Here is a 16,902-nt window from a genome sequence, read left to right on the forward strand (position 1 = left end):
TGCGGGGTACAGAGTGAGCCGCGGGCGGAACCGGCCTCGCGTGGGGGCTCGGGGGCGGGCCCGGCCGCTGCCGCCGCGGCCACTCCGGGAGCGCCGAGGCCGTGACGCGCCGCCCCGGCCCCCCCCCCCCGCGGAGCCGCGCCTGGGACGGGCGGGCGCGAGCGGCGGCAGCCGACCAATAGAAGCACAGGGAGACGGCTTGGGGGCGGGACTAGACCGGGTTCCCCATGGGTCCTAAACGCCTCCCTTGAGCCTTACAGCCCCGCGGGCGGCTCTGCGCTGCCCTCTGCTCCCCCCGAGATGCTGTTGCAGCCCCCGCGCTTTGCCAGCTCCCTGAGGGACTGCAGGGTGCTCGGCGCTGGCACTCCGCTGCATAGCCTTCGCGACTGCCCTTCGAGCTCTTGTGGAACCAGCCGTGACATTCCCCCGGCAGAAAGCCTTCCTCTGTGCCCCGTCCTTTGCCCCTGAGCCAGAGCCCTGCTGGGGCCTGCCTGGCGGCCCCGGTGCTGCCGGGGCGGGGGTGGGCTCTCGGCCCCTGGCGTTGGGCGGGATGGGCGCCTCCCGCCCCGCCGTGTGCTGTCCTGGCGCGCCGCTCCCGCGCCTTCAACCCAAGCCCGCAGCGGGACAGGGAAGGTGAGCGCAGCTCCGCTGGAACCTGGGCAAGATTCCGAACTCTCCTCTGACCTCAGCTCGGCAGAATTTCAGGGCGTGAGGAATGCGAAGGTGAACAAACTCCCACGGGGTGTTTCGTCTGCAAGGACTTGCAAAGAGCTTGGGGTCAGCCGGGAGTCTCCCTGAGCTCTGTGTCCCCTCACCACCCTCACTGCAAACAACTTAACATCCAGTTTCAATCTCCCCTCTGCCAGTTTAAACCCATTCCTCCTCATCCTGTCATTACCAGACCCTGTCAGTAGTCCCTCCCCAGCCCTCCTGTAGGCCCCCTTCAGATCATACCAGGTTGGAAGAGGCCTCCAAGCTCATCCAGTCAAACCCAGCCCTGCCCAACCAACCAGACCATGGCACTAAGTGCTCCAGCCAGTCCTTTCTTGAACACCTCCAGCCACAGCAACTCCACCACCTCCCTGGGCAGCCCATTCCAATGCCAATCACTCTCTCTGACAACAACTTCCTAACAACATCCAGCCTAGACCTGCTCTGGCACAATTTGAGACTGTGTCCCCTTGTTCTGTTGCTGGGTGCCTGGCAGCAGAGCCCAACCCCACCTGGCTACAGCCTCCCTTCAGGTAATTGTAGACAGCAATGAGGTCACCCCTGAGCCTCGATGTCTTCTTCCATGATCCAATTTCTCCAGGGCAGTACTCCCTATACTCAGTCACAAGTGCTCAGGAATAAGATTCAAGTGAGAGGCCAACAGTCTCGTTAAATTAATCTTCCCCAGGTAACAGATAGATGGAAAAATCCAGGTCTAAAGTGTGCAAAACCCAGAGACGGACTGTTGCAAGGCTGCTCCTTCCAACCTAGTTATGGAAATCTCCTCAAGTTTCCCACTGAACTGGTGGCCACTGCTTGTCCTTGCTCTGCAGCAATGACTCCTATGAAGTGCTTGCTGCCTGCTTGGAGAATTTTACACGGTGTGGACATGGGAGGAGGTGGAAGGTGGCTGGTATGGGGGTCTATTGAAGCAAAAGTCCCAATAAATAGAAAATACAGTCCCTTCTTCTCTTTCCAGGTTGAAACTGAAGATCAGCTACAGCTGGCAAAGGCTAAGTAACAAAAGACACTGAAGATGTTGAACTGTATCAAATTCCTGGGGTTTTGGATCTGAGTTGTTCCACATCATTGCAGTTTAACTCTTACAGTGCTGCTGTCTTCTCAGCTACTCTTGAAGAGGCTGAAAACCGTCCCTGGGCCAGTTAATTACTTTAATGAGCTGTTCAGGAAGACAGCAAGGGTTTGTGCAAGAGGTGGGTGTGGTGGCATCCTGAACACATCTGTTAAACAACAACAACATGAAAGACAAAACTGATTTTCCCATTTACTGCTGAGTCCCACCCAGCTGCTCCGGAGTATGAAAGACTTGGGGAGCTAAGTGAGGTCATGCTTCTTAATTCCAAAGCACTTTCAGAGTGCTACTACAAAAGCAAAATCCTGTCCCAGCAAGCTCTGTGTGTGTGTGTGTGAATCCAACCTTCTGTAACCTGGCAAGGAGAATTTGTGACAGCTGCCTGTCGGGGGGACCTGCCAATGCTCAAAAGAGCTCTCTGCAAAGCTGGGCCCAGAAAGATGCTTCGAAGGTAAAATGTCTAAGGCTAATCTCCCACCCATCACCTTCCTAACTGTGCAACTCTCTGACTCCTCTCTGTCTCTGGCAAAGCTAAACAGGGGGCAGTCCCAATAAGCACTGCAGGAAACATCCTGTGCTGTAATATTGCACACATCTGGTGCTAAGATGCTTGAGAATATAGGATTAGGATAGGAGTTTTTGTTCTGAGGGAGCAGCAGAGAGAGTGGTTTGCCATTGGAATGGGCTGCCCAGGGAGGTGCTGGAGTCACCATCCCTGGAGGTGTTGAAGCAAAGCCTGGATGAGGCACTTAGTGCCATGGTCTGGCTGATTGGCTAGGGCCGGGTGCTAGGTTGGACTGGATGATTTTGGATGTCTCTTCAACCTGCTTGATTCTATGCTGATTGGATAGGGCTGGGTGCTAGGTTGGACTGGATGATCCTGGAGGTCTTTTCCAACCTGCTTGATTCTATGATACTAGGATATGGTGGTGAGTGCCACACCAGATGCACAGACTGGCAACCAGCTCCTCACCATGAAGGAGAAGCTAAACCAGATAACTGAGAAGGCAGAGAGAGCACAATGGGAATGCTTAATAGCATAAGGAAAAAAAACCCCAACCCCCTGGCAGACATTTTAAAATGTTTTTAAACCTGCTGTTAAAGAGGATTTGAGAAGCAGGCATATGTAGGGAAAAGAAGCTTAATTTATGATGAATATTAATACCAGCTCCTTACAGACGATACTGGCCTCAAGCATCCCTGGGGGTATCTGAGGGACTCGTGCTGTGGTTATCATTTCAGTGCATAGGGGAAATTCTCTTGCATTATTAAACAAATCATGCCCTGTGTTGGCCTTTGGTTTGAGGCATGTCATGCATAGTCAATGTCAGGGAGCTGAGGGGACAGCATTCTGCAACCTGTTGGCATCTTAAAAAGACACTGGCAAACTGCTGACCTGATCTCTTCCTTCACCGTGACCCATCAGAGGGATCAGGGGTTAAATATTCCAACATTTTAAGGGGGAAAAAAAACCCAGAACCAACCCAAACAAACCCAAAAACCAACCCAAAGTTTTAAATAACAAGCATTTTACCCTTTGGCCATGGCTGGTTAGCATAAAACATTCATTATGGATGGAGCATTTAAACATTTGCAAAGTTCAACGTTTGATTTGACTTGTTCTAGAGAACCAGCCCTAATTGCCTGCTTCTCATTAAATCCTCACTTTCCCAAAAGGTACAGAATCAAAAGCTTTGCTCTAGCCAGAGGTCTCTAGCTGTTTTTATCTATTTAGTTGACTAAGTAAATGATGTTCACAGAAGCAGCAAGAGGGATGAAGTCTGGCCAAGAAACCCTCTTGCCTTCCTTGCGTCTGTTTTTCACTGGACATCACCATCCTATAAACTTCAGCTGCTTCAGGGGTTAAACAACAACATTCAGTGTCTTCCCTTCTGGGTCACTGGTTGCAGTCTACCACAGCCCATGTCACAACCAGCTCATGGCTGCTAAGTAGTCTGTGTGGAATTAGTTTATCGAGTCTCAAGCCAGACACTAGTTGACAGATGCCCAAAAAGCAGGAGTCCAACTGGCTTCCTTGGCAGTCACGGCAGGTTGGTCAAGGCTGTGCAAATTCAGCAGTTCCCCGAGGCTAGCAGCATAGACAGAGTTGCCTGTGAATGTTTTCCTCCTCAAGGAGTGCCAAAAGCCTTCAGAGAAGGTCACAGCTCAGTGCTGTGAGTGCCAGTGTCTGAGGACCACACTATCATCTCTGCTTTGTCTCTCCAGGGAAGTGGAGAAAAGGTAGGCAAATGGTGCTGGAGACTCCCAGCAGAGGCAGCTCTGCCATCAAGGAGAGGATACAAGGGGGGGCAATGGGAGTTTTGATGGAAGTTTTCACCCCCTGGATTGCCCTGCACAGGAGAGCAGGCTGCAGGGCTGCCAGTCAGTAACAATACAAATCCAATCTCCCTCCCTCTTGGCCTTTTCCCTCCTGATGCCAAATTTAAACGACCTTACTTTTTTGGCAGCAGGAAACTTCACAATTAAATATAGAAGCAAGAGCAGACTTTCAGATGGAACTTCCAGCAAGGGAACAACAGATGGCATTGTTTGCTGGGTTGGGAAAGCTGCATCTGCTCCTCCTAGAAGAAATGCTAATCAGAGTTTAATTAGGCATTCAGAGGGAACCCGACCCTACCTCAGGACAATGGCCATGTGCACACGATCCTGAAAATCACAAGAAAGTAGATACAAAGCCATCAAAAATCCTCACTGGACCAAGTCCAAATTAAGGCCATGATGTGATAGGGTAATGCAGAGACTTTTCCTCATGCTGAAATCCATCTAAGCCACTCTAAGTAAAAAGGGAATTGGCAAAGACTTAACTGTTTTCATTTCCAAGTGGGCAGTGATTTAGTTTTTGGTTTCAAAGCAGATAATTCTAGCATAGCACTGGAATCAGATCCCAGCCTGGTTGTTTTCTGACTCTCTGAGGTGTGGCAAGAGTAAAGGGTAGCAGAGATCTTTACAGCAAGTAGTACAAATGGGGATAATAGAGTCAGAAAGATCAATAACACACCTTGCTTAGCATAGGTGATCCCTCTAGAGAAACACAAAAGGAAGGAAAAAGAGGATAGTGGAAAGCATTCCCCAAGTCAGGCCAAGTAGGTGTTCAAGCAGAAAATGAGCCCCATGCCATGCAGTGCCTTTGCCTGGTGTATAGAAGAGAGCAGGATATTGTTCCTCCTTCCCTCCCTCAGCCCTGTCAGCTTACCTCAGAAGTGCAGGCAGGCAGGCAAGGCTCTGTGTGTCCTTATTTCAGTGTCTTCTGTTTGGGGAACCAAACTGCCACCTCAATTTGGAGTCCTCAGACCTGTTTCCAAAACAAAACAAGCATACCAAGTGTTTCACCAAGGGGAGGCTCCAGCTGCCAAATTTGCAGGCACCACAGAGACCCCTCCCCAGGCTTTGTGTTCACCTCTCATCTTGCTTTAATATCCTCTTTCTCTCCTAGCTTGGGTCATAGCAGTATGCCCCAGCATGGTTCTTGAGGCTGCTGTATGTACCTGGGCTCACCATGCCATATCAGATGCTTGGGACAGTGCAGACCCCTTCTGCTGATGGTACACCCTGCTTGCAGTAGGCCTGGAAACATGTCCCATGGATAAATCAGCACTCTGGGCTTTGACACCTGGAAGGTGTTCACAAGCAGGGAGCACTGCTGATTTCAAACAATGCCAGGAAATCGGCAGAGATCAAAGGAATTTGGGACAAGGGACTCAGAGCTGCAGTGAAGTTTGCTTGGCACTGAGGCAACTTTCAGCAAATGCAAGGAGTGGTGAAGAGAAATGTAACAGGATGGTAGGGTGTCCCTGGGCATGGCAGAGGGGGTGGAATTAGATGATCCTTGTGGTCCCTTCCAACCCTGACTGATTCAAGGATCCTGAGCCACTTCTACCTTCAGCACTATTCTGCTTGAGAGAGATGTCAGATCCTAGTCTGGCACAATCCTCAGGGCAACTAGAAGAAGTGGTCCTCCTGGCAAACTGCTGCAGAAACTGTAGCCACTGATGAGCCTTGTTCCAGGGACTGCTGTGCCACACTGCCAGCATCATAGTTTTGAGCCCCTGGCTTGTCTGACTGGCTCTGGACAGCCGCCCATGGGCTGTGAGTGTTGTCTGGATCCCATTAAACATCATGGTCCTTTGAGAGAAACCTTGCAGACTTGCTGACTGTCTGCAGCACACTGACAGCAGATTTAATAGTGCTTTAATTTGGAAGGGGCTTCTCCAGTGATGGAAGTGGTGGCTGTATCCTTGAGCACGCTGACCTGGAGCTGGCCTTCTCCCAAGCACTGCATCTCCACGGTGTATGGGGCAGGAGGCTGGCACTGGGAGCAGGTCTTTTGCAGAAATGAACCACCTGCAGGTGTCCAAGGTCACAGAAATCAAGGAAGGCCATGTGCAGAGGTTCTGCATTCTCCTGGAGGTGGCAAGAACCAACCTATCTTGGCAGGGCAGCAGTGGGCTGCATGAGCCAGGTCTTCCTATGCAATGCAGGTGGATGGATGAGCTACTCCACTCTCTTCAAAAGCTGTCCAAGCAACCCTCTGTACTGTTACCTTTGAAGGCTGAAACATCCAAGGTATCAGAGCTGCCACCCTCCTGATGTTCAGTGCCCACACACCGGTGGGATTGGAAGGCCTAGCAGCCCAGGTGAAGGAGATGTCCTCTCACCAAGAGATTGTGCTCAGTGAGGATGGACTGCTAGCACAAGCCTTGGACTCAGCTGACTTGTGAGTGTCAAAGCTCAAGGACATGGCAAACACCACAAAGTCTCAGCTTTCTGAGGACAGATGGAGAGCTAGTCCCAGCTCATCCACATGTATGAGCACATGGGGCTCAAGGCAGGGCTGCTGCTGACCCAGTGTGAAGCTTTTCAGTGTTCAAAGTCAGCAGACACAGACTTTGGCTGGCTGCCTGGAGTGTAAATGTCTGCATTTTAGACCCAGACTTCCTTCTGAGCTGTTCCAGAGGGAAAAAGGGGGGGGGGAAAGATCAGAAAGCATTCCCAAGAAGCTAATTTATCCATCAATGGCCAGTTTTCTGCCATCCCTTGACTCTGAGAAAGGCGGAGAGGAAGCGTGACCGGGGAGCACAAGGAGCCTCTTGGCTGCCCTCTCTGGCTGGGGGGTACTGAAGGGAGCCAAGGGGCTCCAAAGGAAGCGGTGAGCAGCTCCAGCTGGGCAGTGGCCCTGACAGCACTGTGCTAGCAGGAGAGAGAGGACAGACTGCCCTGATGTGAATCAGCCCCGGGGCTGTCTCAGTGCTTCCTGCTCCTTCCTAGGATTTGAAGGCTATGCCCCTGGGCTGTGTCCACTTCTGGAAGCCTAAACTTCCTTTTCCTTTTATTTTTTGGTCTTGGCAGGGACAAGTGCAGGAAACAAAAGGTTGATTGCAGGAGGTCCTCAGCACCCTCCTTCCCTGCAGGCTAGCATTTGAGAATGGGATCATTTGTTCTGCGTGTCAAACAGGGCAAGCTCAGTGACTCCCATCTGACCTTGTCTGAGAATCTGTTTCGAATGTGGTCTGTAAAGACACATTTCCAGCAGTGCCAAAGTGCAGCACCTGGGGCTTCTTGTTCTTTGAGACACCATTACCAGAGGCTGCATAGATTAAAAAAAGAAAGCAAAAAAAAAGAGGGGGGAGGAAAAAAAGAGGGAAAAATAAAAAGAGAGAGAAAAAAAGGGAAAGGAAAAGGATGAAAGGAAGAAAGGAAAGAAGAAAGAAAGAAGAGGGAAGGAAGAAGAAGAAAGAAAGGAGGAAAGAAAGAAAGAAAGAAAGGAGGAAAGAAAGAAAGAAAGAAAGGAGGAAAGAAAGAAAGAAAGAAAGAAAGAAAGAAAGAAAGAAAGAAAGAAAGAAAGAAAGAAAGAAAGAAAGAAAGAAAGAAAGAAAGAAAGAAAGAAAGAAAAGGAAAGGAAAGAAGGAAGAAAGAAAGAAAAAAAGGAAGTAAGAAAGAAAAGGAAGGAAGGAAGGAAGAAAGGAAGAAAGAAAGAAAAAAAGGAAGTAAGAAAGAAAAGGAAGGAAGGAAGGAAGAAAGGAAGAAAGAAAGAAAGAAAGAAAGAAAGAAGAAAGAAAGAAAGAAAGAAAGAAAGAAAGAAAGAAAGAAAGAAAGAAAGAAAGAAAGAAAGAAAGAAAGAAAGAAAGAAAAGGAAGAAAGAAAGAAAAAAGGAAGTAAGAAAGAAAAGGAAGGAAGGAAGGAAGGAAGGAAGGAAGGAAGGAAGGAAGGAAGGAAGGAAGGAAGGAAGAAAAGAGAGAAAGAAAGAAAGAAAGAAAGAAAGAAAGAAAGAAAGAAAGAAAGAAAGAAAGAAAGAAAGAAAGAAAGAAAGAAAGAAAGAAAGAAAGAAAGAAGAAAGAAAGAAAGAAAGAAAGAAAGAAAGAAAGAAAGAAAGAAAGAAAGAAAGAAAGAAAGAAAGAAAGAAAGAAAGAAAGAAAAGAAAAAAGAAGAAAGAAAGAGGAAAAAAGAAGACAGAAAGAAATAAAAGGAAGGAAGGAAGAAAAGGAAAGAGGAAAAAAGAAAACAGAAAGAAAAGGAAGAAGGAAGAAAGAAAAAAAAAAGAAAGAGGCAAAAAAGAAGACAGAAAGAAAGAAAGAAAAAGAAAAGGAAGGAAGACAATTAACTATTGCTGTAGAGTCCTCTAGTGGTGACATTTCACAAGCTGCCCAAGTGTGCTCCCAAGTGAACCCAGCCCCTTTTGCCGTCTGCCTTACACAAAACGCACATGCGAAGCAAACCAACCCCCAGAGCCAATGCCCAACTTCAGTGCAGCTGTTCGAACGGGTTATGAATGGTGTCAAAGGCAATGATCCAAAATCAAACAAACCAATCTTCCTCCTCACTGGCCCTCAGTTTCTTCTTTCCCCAAAGCATCTCCCATCCAAGGTTTAGGTGATGTTCTTCCAGATGGGTGGATTGAAAGCCTAGATGCAATAAAATCTGAAGGTCTTTGCTGCTCAGTTTCTGTTGCTTCTGCTGCCTGGATAAGTGAGAACCTGTGCAGCTGAATTGTTGCCACACGTGTGCCACTCTAAACTTTGGACACGAGCTGGCTGCTGGTGTAGCATTATTCTGCTCAGTCTTCAGCAGCCATTAGAGAAGCAGCTAAGTTTAGATGAGATTTCAAACCCAGGTAATTGAAAGTATTCTTCATTTCCCCTTTTCTCTCTCTTTCCTCCCATGTTGCCTCCAAGCCTGCTTTATTTCTGTTCCTGCGCTCTAGCAGTCCAAGGACATGACCTTGTGCAAAATCCATGCCCAGCTCTGAGCAAAATGGTGGTTGCAGCAATTTGAATATGTGATAGAGGAGAAAAAAGGTACTCCCTGCTGTGAGCTCCTTCTGATGAAGAGCAAAAGCACTGCTTTTGACAGGCTATTCCCCTTCCTAATGAGACCATCGTGTCCCTAACCCACTCTCTCCCTTCAGGCCTGGGTCTTCTCAAATGTGGTTCAATTTCTGCTTCAGGATCAAGGAAGAAATCTTAAAAAGCTTTAAGATTTCATTACAGGATGTGGTCTTGCATGCTGAAACCGAATAATTGGGCACTGTTTCTTTCCTCAGAGTCATTTTTTAACCCTTCCCTCTGAATAATCACCCACAAACGCTGCCCTTTGAATTCCAGCTCCTGCATGGCAATAGCTGCATTAGCACCTGCTGAATACAACCTGCCACTCATTGGCAGGCCGTGTGATTTCAGAAGCATCGAAAGGGGGAACAAAAAAGGATCCTAAACCTGTCAGCAGGCTGGAGGATGCTGCTATGCCTCCATGTTAACAGGGCTGAGGCTTGAAGATTTTTCTGGGTTTGATTTTTGAAGTCTTTGCCCTATTTGACATTTGCCCTGTATTTGCACCAGTACATAAAAATGATACAGTCCTCCAGTCACATCTTAATTTAGGCTGGAGCAGACCACAGGCAGTCATCTGGGCCAACACAACCTAGACCAGGTTGCTCAGAGAAGAGACTTAATCACACACACAAAGCCTCACAGAATGCCAAGTTGGAAGGGACCCCAAGGATCATCTGGTCCAACCTTTCTAGGTGACAGTGGAGTTCAAATGAGCTGGTCCAGCAGCCTGGCAAGCTGAGTCTCAAACTATCCAATGGAGCGGAATCTACTGCTTCCCTTGGGAGATGATTCTGTGATTCCCTTTACTCTGCTCTTGTAAGACCTCACCTGGACTACTGTGTACAGTACTGGAACCCCCAACACAAAAAGGCCATGGAACTGTTGGAGCCAGTCCAGAGGAGGCCACAAAGATGCTCAGAGAGCTGCAGCAGCTCTGCTCTGAGGACAGGCTGATAGGAATCATAGAATCATAGAATTAATTGAGAGATTCTATCATTCTTTCAGAGAGTTGTGGTTCTGCAGCCTGGAGAAGAGAAGGCTTCCAGGAGACCTTGGAGTGGCCTTCCAGTGTCTGAAGGGGGCTACCGGAGGGCTGGGGAGGGACTATTGACAAGGTCTTGTAATGGCAGGATGAGGAGGAATGGGTTTGAAGTGGCAGAGGGGAGATTGAAACTGGATGTAAGGAAGAAGTTGTTTGCAGGAGGGTGGTGAGACACTGGCACAGGCTGCCCAGGGAGGCTGTGGAGCACAGATTGCACATTGGGTGATTCTGTGCTTCACAACCTCCCTGCAACAAGAATAAGGAGAGAAAGGGGATGGAGTGTAACAAAACCCCAAGTAAAATGCTGCTGTCATTCCTAGAAGGAAGTAGAAGCAGGAAGATACTCAACCTTTGAAAGAAGGAGGTGCTCAGGTCCTGCTCTGCAGGCCACATATTTCCCAGCTGCCTCAGCTGGTGCCTCTGAACATTCATTCTAAAAGACAGAGCACATCTGCCTCCCCTTTGTGTGTGAGCAAAGGCTTTCATCCACCTCCCCCAGGTTTCCTGGTCTCTTCTGGTAAGATTAGGCAAGCCAGAAGCTGCAGGAGATAGCCACTGCTGTTCACCTCAAACCCAGCACTCGGAGGAACTGGTTTCAGTCTCCCCCTCTCTGGGTGTGGAAGGGATTTGATCTGGGTGGCAGTAGTTGGCTTTCATCCTGGCCCTTAAAACAAACATTCTGTGTATGTGAAAAATGTTGTCATCCCAGAGCTTCTCATCTAGCTATGTCAGTTACCTGCTGTCTGAGCAGTTCTTCTTCCTGAAATGTAGTCCTCATAGCTGTGAAGAGGAAGAATTTAATCCAATTAGAAATCTACAGTGAAGCAGGGTTTGGATAGAAAATGGGTTCGTAGCAAAAAAAAACCCAACCCCATCCAAACAAACCAATCCCAAACTAAATAAGTTCTAGTGGGAGGTGTCCCTGCCTATGGCAGGGGGTTGAAACTGGATGAGCTTTGAGGTCCCTTCCAACTTAAACCACTCTATGAGTCTATAAACCCAACAACTATAAACATATCCTAGAATCAACCAGGTTGGAAGAGACCTCCAAGCTCAGCCAGTCCAATCTATCCCCCAGCCCTAGACAATCAACCAGACCATGGCACCAAGTGCCTCAGCCAGGCTTTCCTTGAACACCTCCAGGGATGGTGACTCCACCAGCCCCCCGGGCAGCTAACAGTCTCTGTTGGAAACCTTCCATTCAAGAACTTGCAGAAATTTAGAATGCAGGGGGAGAGGGGAAAACAGTAAATTAGCAATGGGATTTGGAGTCAGAAGCTGAAAATGGACTTCACTGGAATCCAGGATAAGGTTTGCATGAATATGGTAGTTCATTTTCTTCACGATTTTCAGGGGCATGAAGAAGAAAGAGAAGGATTAAAAAGGGAACTTTTCCACTTGCATGCAACAATATCTGCTCTCCCAAGGCCCTGGCAATGGTCTATTTGCTAATCCCCTCGTGAAAAGCCACTTTGAAAGTGCTTTGAAATCCTCCTGTGGGACAGAGCAAAATCAACAGCCAAACAAGAGCCCCCCAGGGGCTCATTCCTTTAGCTGAAACAACACTCTAAATCTCTGTTCCTTCAGCTTTATGAAACCATTCGTATTTACCATTACACAATATTATTGATTTGGACACGAGGAGATCTAGAAACTAATGCAGGCAGGCAGGACTGATAAGTGGCTGGCAGCTCAGTTTAAGTTTACAGGAAGCACTTCTGAAATCAGCCTAATTAACAGTGACACCAGCCTGCATCTGGAGCCTGCAGAGGGTTTGGCAGAGCTGAGCTTAAAGCCTTACATCTCAGCAGAAGCATTCCAGGAGGTGCCTGTGCTTACTGATGGGACACCAGGCCCACAGAAAAATAATGAAGCAGTGGAAAAGGACATAGCAAGTATGGAGGAGAGCTTAGCAATTGGAGCACAGAGGCTGACTCCACAGAAAGATGGGACATGCCATGAATTGAGTGCTGCATTCCAATGGCCAGGCAGGTGGAGGAATCTCCAGCCTAGGAGACATTCATTGCTCAGCTGGACACGTTCAGTTCCACTACAACAGGTCACTCGAGGCTCAGCCAACCTGGTCCTGAACACCTCCAGGAAGAAGTTTTTCAGCATGAGGGTGGTGAGAGTCTGGAATGGGTTGCCCAGGGAGGTGGTGGAAGCCTCATGCCTGGAGGTATTTAAGGCCAGACTGGATGAGGCTCTGGCCAGCCTGATGCAGTGTGAGGTGTCCCTGCCCATGGCAGGGGGTTTGGAACTGGCTGATCCTTGTGGTCCTTTCCAACCCTGACTGCTTCAGTGATTCTGTGGAATGCATCTCCTGTAGGGGTGGAGCTGTCATCTCCACACATTCAGCTTTCAGGAGGGTTCCTCAGGAGAGGAGAAAATATACATACTCATGAGGTCATAAGAATATTGGTTGGAACAGACATCTGGAGGTCATACAGCTTCCCACTTGAAGTAGACTATTGCCAGCACTGGTCCTGCTGCCTGGTTCATTGTGGCTGTCTCGCTCAGACCACCAAATTCAGGACCTCTGCAGACTCAAGGATCCTGCTGCTACTTACAGAGGTAGCTCTTGAACAGAAGAAAACAAGGGTTTAGGTAATTAAAATGGAGGAGGAGAGGAGATCTTATGGGATGTTGCTTATTTGGACAATGTCTCACCATCAGAGTGATTTCCCCTCCCAGATTTCTGTGATCCCTGGGGTTATCCCAGATAATACACTGACAGCCCTAGCACAAGGCAGGGGTTTCTTATTCCAGATCACTTCTTAGGTACTTTCATATTAAATTAGACAAATAGTGAAAGCAAAGAAATCAGAAGAGGGTTTTGATGGCTCAGAGGGAGCATTGTGCCTTCCCTTCTGTGTCTAGATATCTTCTCACCTGTTCTTAACCCCTTGGAAACACTATGCTGTGAAGGTGCTCTGCCAGAATAAGCAAAAACACAGAGGCTTTGTTATCTTTAGAAGCCACAACATCACATGCCTGATCCATTTACAGCTCAGAATTTATTAGCAGAATAGCCTGCACACATCTGCAATTCATGTAAATGCTAGGAACTGTTTGTTTCTAATGCCTCCCTGTAATTGCAGCCTGCATACTTTCCATCAGGAGATGCTAAAATGGCTCCCAAAGGAGAGGAGAGATGCTCTGTGGAGTGTTAAACAGCAATATCCAGGCCCTGACCTACCAGACACTGGGAAAGGAAGGGCTAGGGGGAACAGTGGTGGTGGCAGGTGGAGAATAAGCCCTGGTCCTCAACCCCTGTGCATCAGGGAGCCGTGAAGACATTCAGAGGATGCTGAGGAGCAACTGAGGGAGATGGGGATGGTGAGTGTGAGGAAGAGGAGGCTGAGGGGAGGCCTTATTGCTGCCTACAACTACCTGAAGGGACATTGTGGAGAGGCTGCTGCTGGGCTGTTCTCACAGGAGACAGAATAAGGGGGAATGGCCTCAAGCTGAGGCTGGGGAGGTTTAAGTTGAACATTAGGAAGAAGTTTTTCATGGGGAGAGTGGTCAGGGAGTGGAATGAGCTGCCCAGGGAGGTGGTGGAGTCAGCCAGCCTGGATGTGTTTGAGGGTGGTTTGGCAGTGGTGCTGAGGGCTATGGTTTGAGGTGAATCTTGTTGATAGGGTTCTAGGTTGGACTTGGTGCTCCTGAGGGGCTTCTTCAGCCTGCATGGTTCTGTGATTCTGTGATTTTCCTGGGGCTGCTGCATCCCACCTGCGTGGTCCAGGATGCTGGCACTGCAGTGCTGATCAGAGGGCTGGGAGCTCAGACATGTCTGGATGTTGCTTCATATTAATTACCTGCTCTGCACATCTCAGGTAATTAAAAGCCAGAGCAGCTCTTCCTCTCCTCAGTGCACAGGCACCACTTCACTGTTGTCAACACACTTGAGATGGGAGTGAGGCCTCTTGCTGTCTGAACTCCTTGCTTTTATTTCATGTTAAATGTTAGCTGCAGATGCTACCTGTGCTGTGCAGGGGGGTTGGGTTAATTAAGGGTTTCTATGGAAACAGCACATCAAACATAGGATGGAGCTTCTGGGGGAGGGAGGGAAGGGAGGCTGTAGCCATGTGGGGGTTGGTCTCTTCTCCCAGGCAACCAAAGTACACATGGATGGAACCTGCCTACTCTTCCGAGGTTGTCTTTTGCATATTTAAGCTGAGATGTTTCAGAGTCATCAAGTGTTTAGTTGATTTTGAGCTCCACATTTCCACCTTCTTGGAGAATTTCATGGAGGAAGGGAAGGAGCAGCATAGAGCCTTTGAACCTGCTGTCTAGAAAACGTGTTTCTTTTCCACACAGCAAGCCTTCAACCTGTTCCCACTGATACTCAGTGGAAAAGCAGAGCTAGAGTGCGTTTGGGATTGCATCATGGCATCGAGTTCCCTTTCAGGGAGCCCAGGAGTGAATGGTGGGAGCTGCAGAGGGCAGCTGAGGCATGACTCTTTGCACACATAAGCCTGTGCAGCCCAAGTAAATGGTTTGGAGCATGTGTGATACCCTGAGTGAGATCAAGACTCTGTGCATAGGAAGGAGCATTTCCTTCTCTGAAAGATGTTGTCTAAAGAGGCCCAGGAGACAAAAGAGCAAGAGAAAAAGATATTATAGAATCATAGAATCACAGAGTGTCAGGGGCTGGAAGTGACCTCAAAAGCTCATCTTGTTCAGCCCCCCTGCCAGAGCAGGATCACCTGGGGCAGATCACACTGGAATGCATCCAGCCTGTTCTTGAGTATCTCCAGAGAGGGAGACTCCACAGCCCCCCTGGGCAGCCTGTTCCAGTGCTCTGTCACCCTCACAGTGAAAAAATTCCCCCTCAGGTTCACATGGAACCTGAGTAAGAATACCTGGTAGTATTTTCTATGTTTCACAGATGAAACTGTTCCTGAGCAGACTTTATCTGAGTTCTCTAGGTTTTTGCAGGCCTGAATTAAATGCAATAGCTCTGAGCCATCATCCTGGGTCAAGAATTTAAGTCCTCCAGCCAGCTTTGATTTCTGTTATTTTGTCAGGCTGCAGTCAAATTCTCCCTCAGGTAGTCCCCCAGACCTATACCCCTCATTTTGGAATGGGCTGCCCAGGGAGGTGGTGGAGGCACCGTCCTTGGGGGTCTTCAAGAAAAGACTGGCTGGGGCACTTAGTGCCATGGTCTAGTTGATTGGTTAGGGCTGGGTGCTAGGTTGGACTGGATGATCTTGGAGGTCTCTTCCAACCTGGTTGATTCTATTCTATTCTATTCTATTCTATTCTATTCTAATCTAATCTAGCTGCAGCAGAGATCTGCTTCCAAATGATCCCTGGACCTGACTGGCTGCTGCTGAGAGAGACACTATGCAATTAGTGTGCCTCATTAAGAGAGAAACCCATCTCGTAATCATATCATCCCTGCTTCCATCCATCCACTTTTATCCCTCATTTTTCTCCCAGAATCTGGATGCAGATCAGCCACACCATCTGCTTATCAATTAAGGAAGAAGAGATTCATGGTCTGATAAACTTAGGAAGTGCCATGTAAGCTCTGGCTGGCGGACACGATCCGCTTGCCTTGCGTTGGTAACTCCAAAAGCTTCTGCTGATCTGCTCACATCATGTCCTCTTCATGCTTTAATCAGCCCCAGCCCCCTTGCACTGCCATCTTCCACTGTGCCAAGCCCAGCACTGAAGCAAGCACATTGCTGCTTTCATTGATGCTCAAAAATGCCTGTCTTGTTAATAGTATAAATGGACCAGGGGCTTTGCCTTCCAACTCAATTCAAGAGTGCTATCGGCGCGAGTGGGCTATAAAAGCTCTCTCAGTTCCCTGCCAGAGGGAAGGGGGGGGGGGAAAGCTCAAACATCTTTATGACATGCCAGTGCAAAAAACAATTGGGAAGGGTTGTCATAAAGGGAAGCATGTCACTCGTGAACTTTACTGAATTGAGCCTAATGCAAAATTCATGCTGAGGTGTCACAAGAGAAAGGCAGTTTATTAATCCAGCTTCTCTGGAGCTGGTAGGCAGCAGTCATGGTACATTAAGATCCTATGAATATTCCCCAGGCTCATTTGGGTTTCTATTCAGGACCCCTTTTGTGAGTGCAGCAGCGGCCAGAAAGGTCTTTTGGACCAGGAGCAGCCTTCTCTTCCTTTCCCCTTCTACATATCTTTTCATGCTTGTCTCACAGTGGGCACACTGGGGCTAAGTGAAGCATGATGTCCTTGCCACCTGACTGATCAGAATGCAAGGCCAAGCTCACTCTGTCATGCTTCTTTATTCCACTCAGGCATTAGAAAGCATTTTATTCCTCCATTAGCTCCCAGGCTAACTTTCCCTAGTGGGAAAAAGCTGCAGGAAGGCTGGGGTTCTAAGACTGCCTTTTGATCATGCTTCCACTATTTCCCAACCTCTTATCATCCCCGGGCAGAACGGCAAACTGGCTTGGAGCTGGTGTGCACGGAAGGACCGCGCCAATGACCCTGTGTTTGCTGAGGAGGCATCAGTGCACCTGTAGAGAGGACACAGTGGGCTCCTCAGCACAACAGCCCTTTAGAGGAAACAACAGACACCCCACAGCAGCACTGGTGTGGGACCAGTGCCTTCCCAAAGCACGAAGGGAAGGAGAAACTGAGCTGGTTTGAATTCAAAGTGGAGGAGGCTTGCACGCTGCCTCCTGGGGCTGTTGGGTGGAACTCTTAAGTAGACTGTCTTCAGATT

The sequence above is a fragment of the Pogoniulus pusillus genome, chromosome 17, assembly GCF_015220805.1.
Source record: "Pogoniulus pusillus isolate bPogPus1 chromosome 17, bPogPus1.pri, whole genome shotgun sequence".
Lineage (NCBI taxonomy): Eukaryota > Metazoa > Chordata > Aves > Piciformes > Lybiidae > Pogoniulus > Pogoniulus pusillus.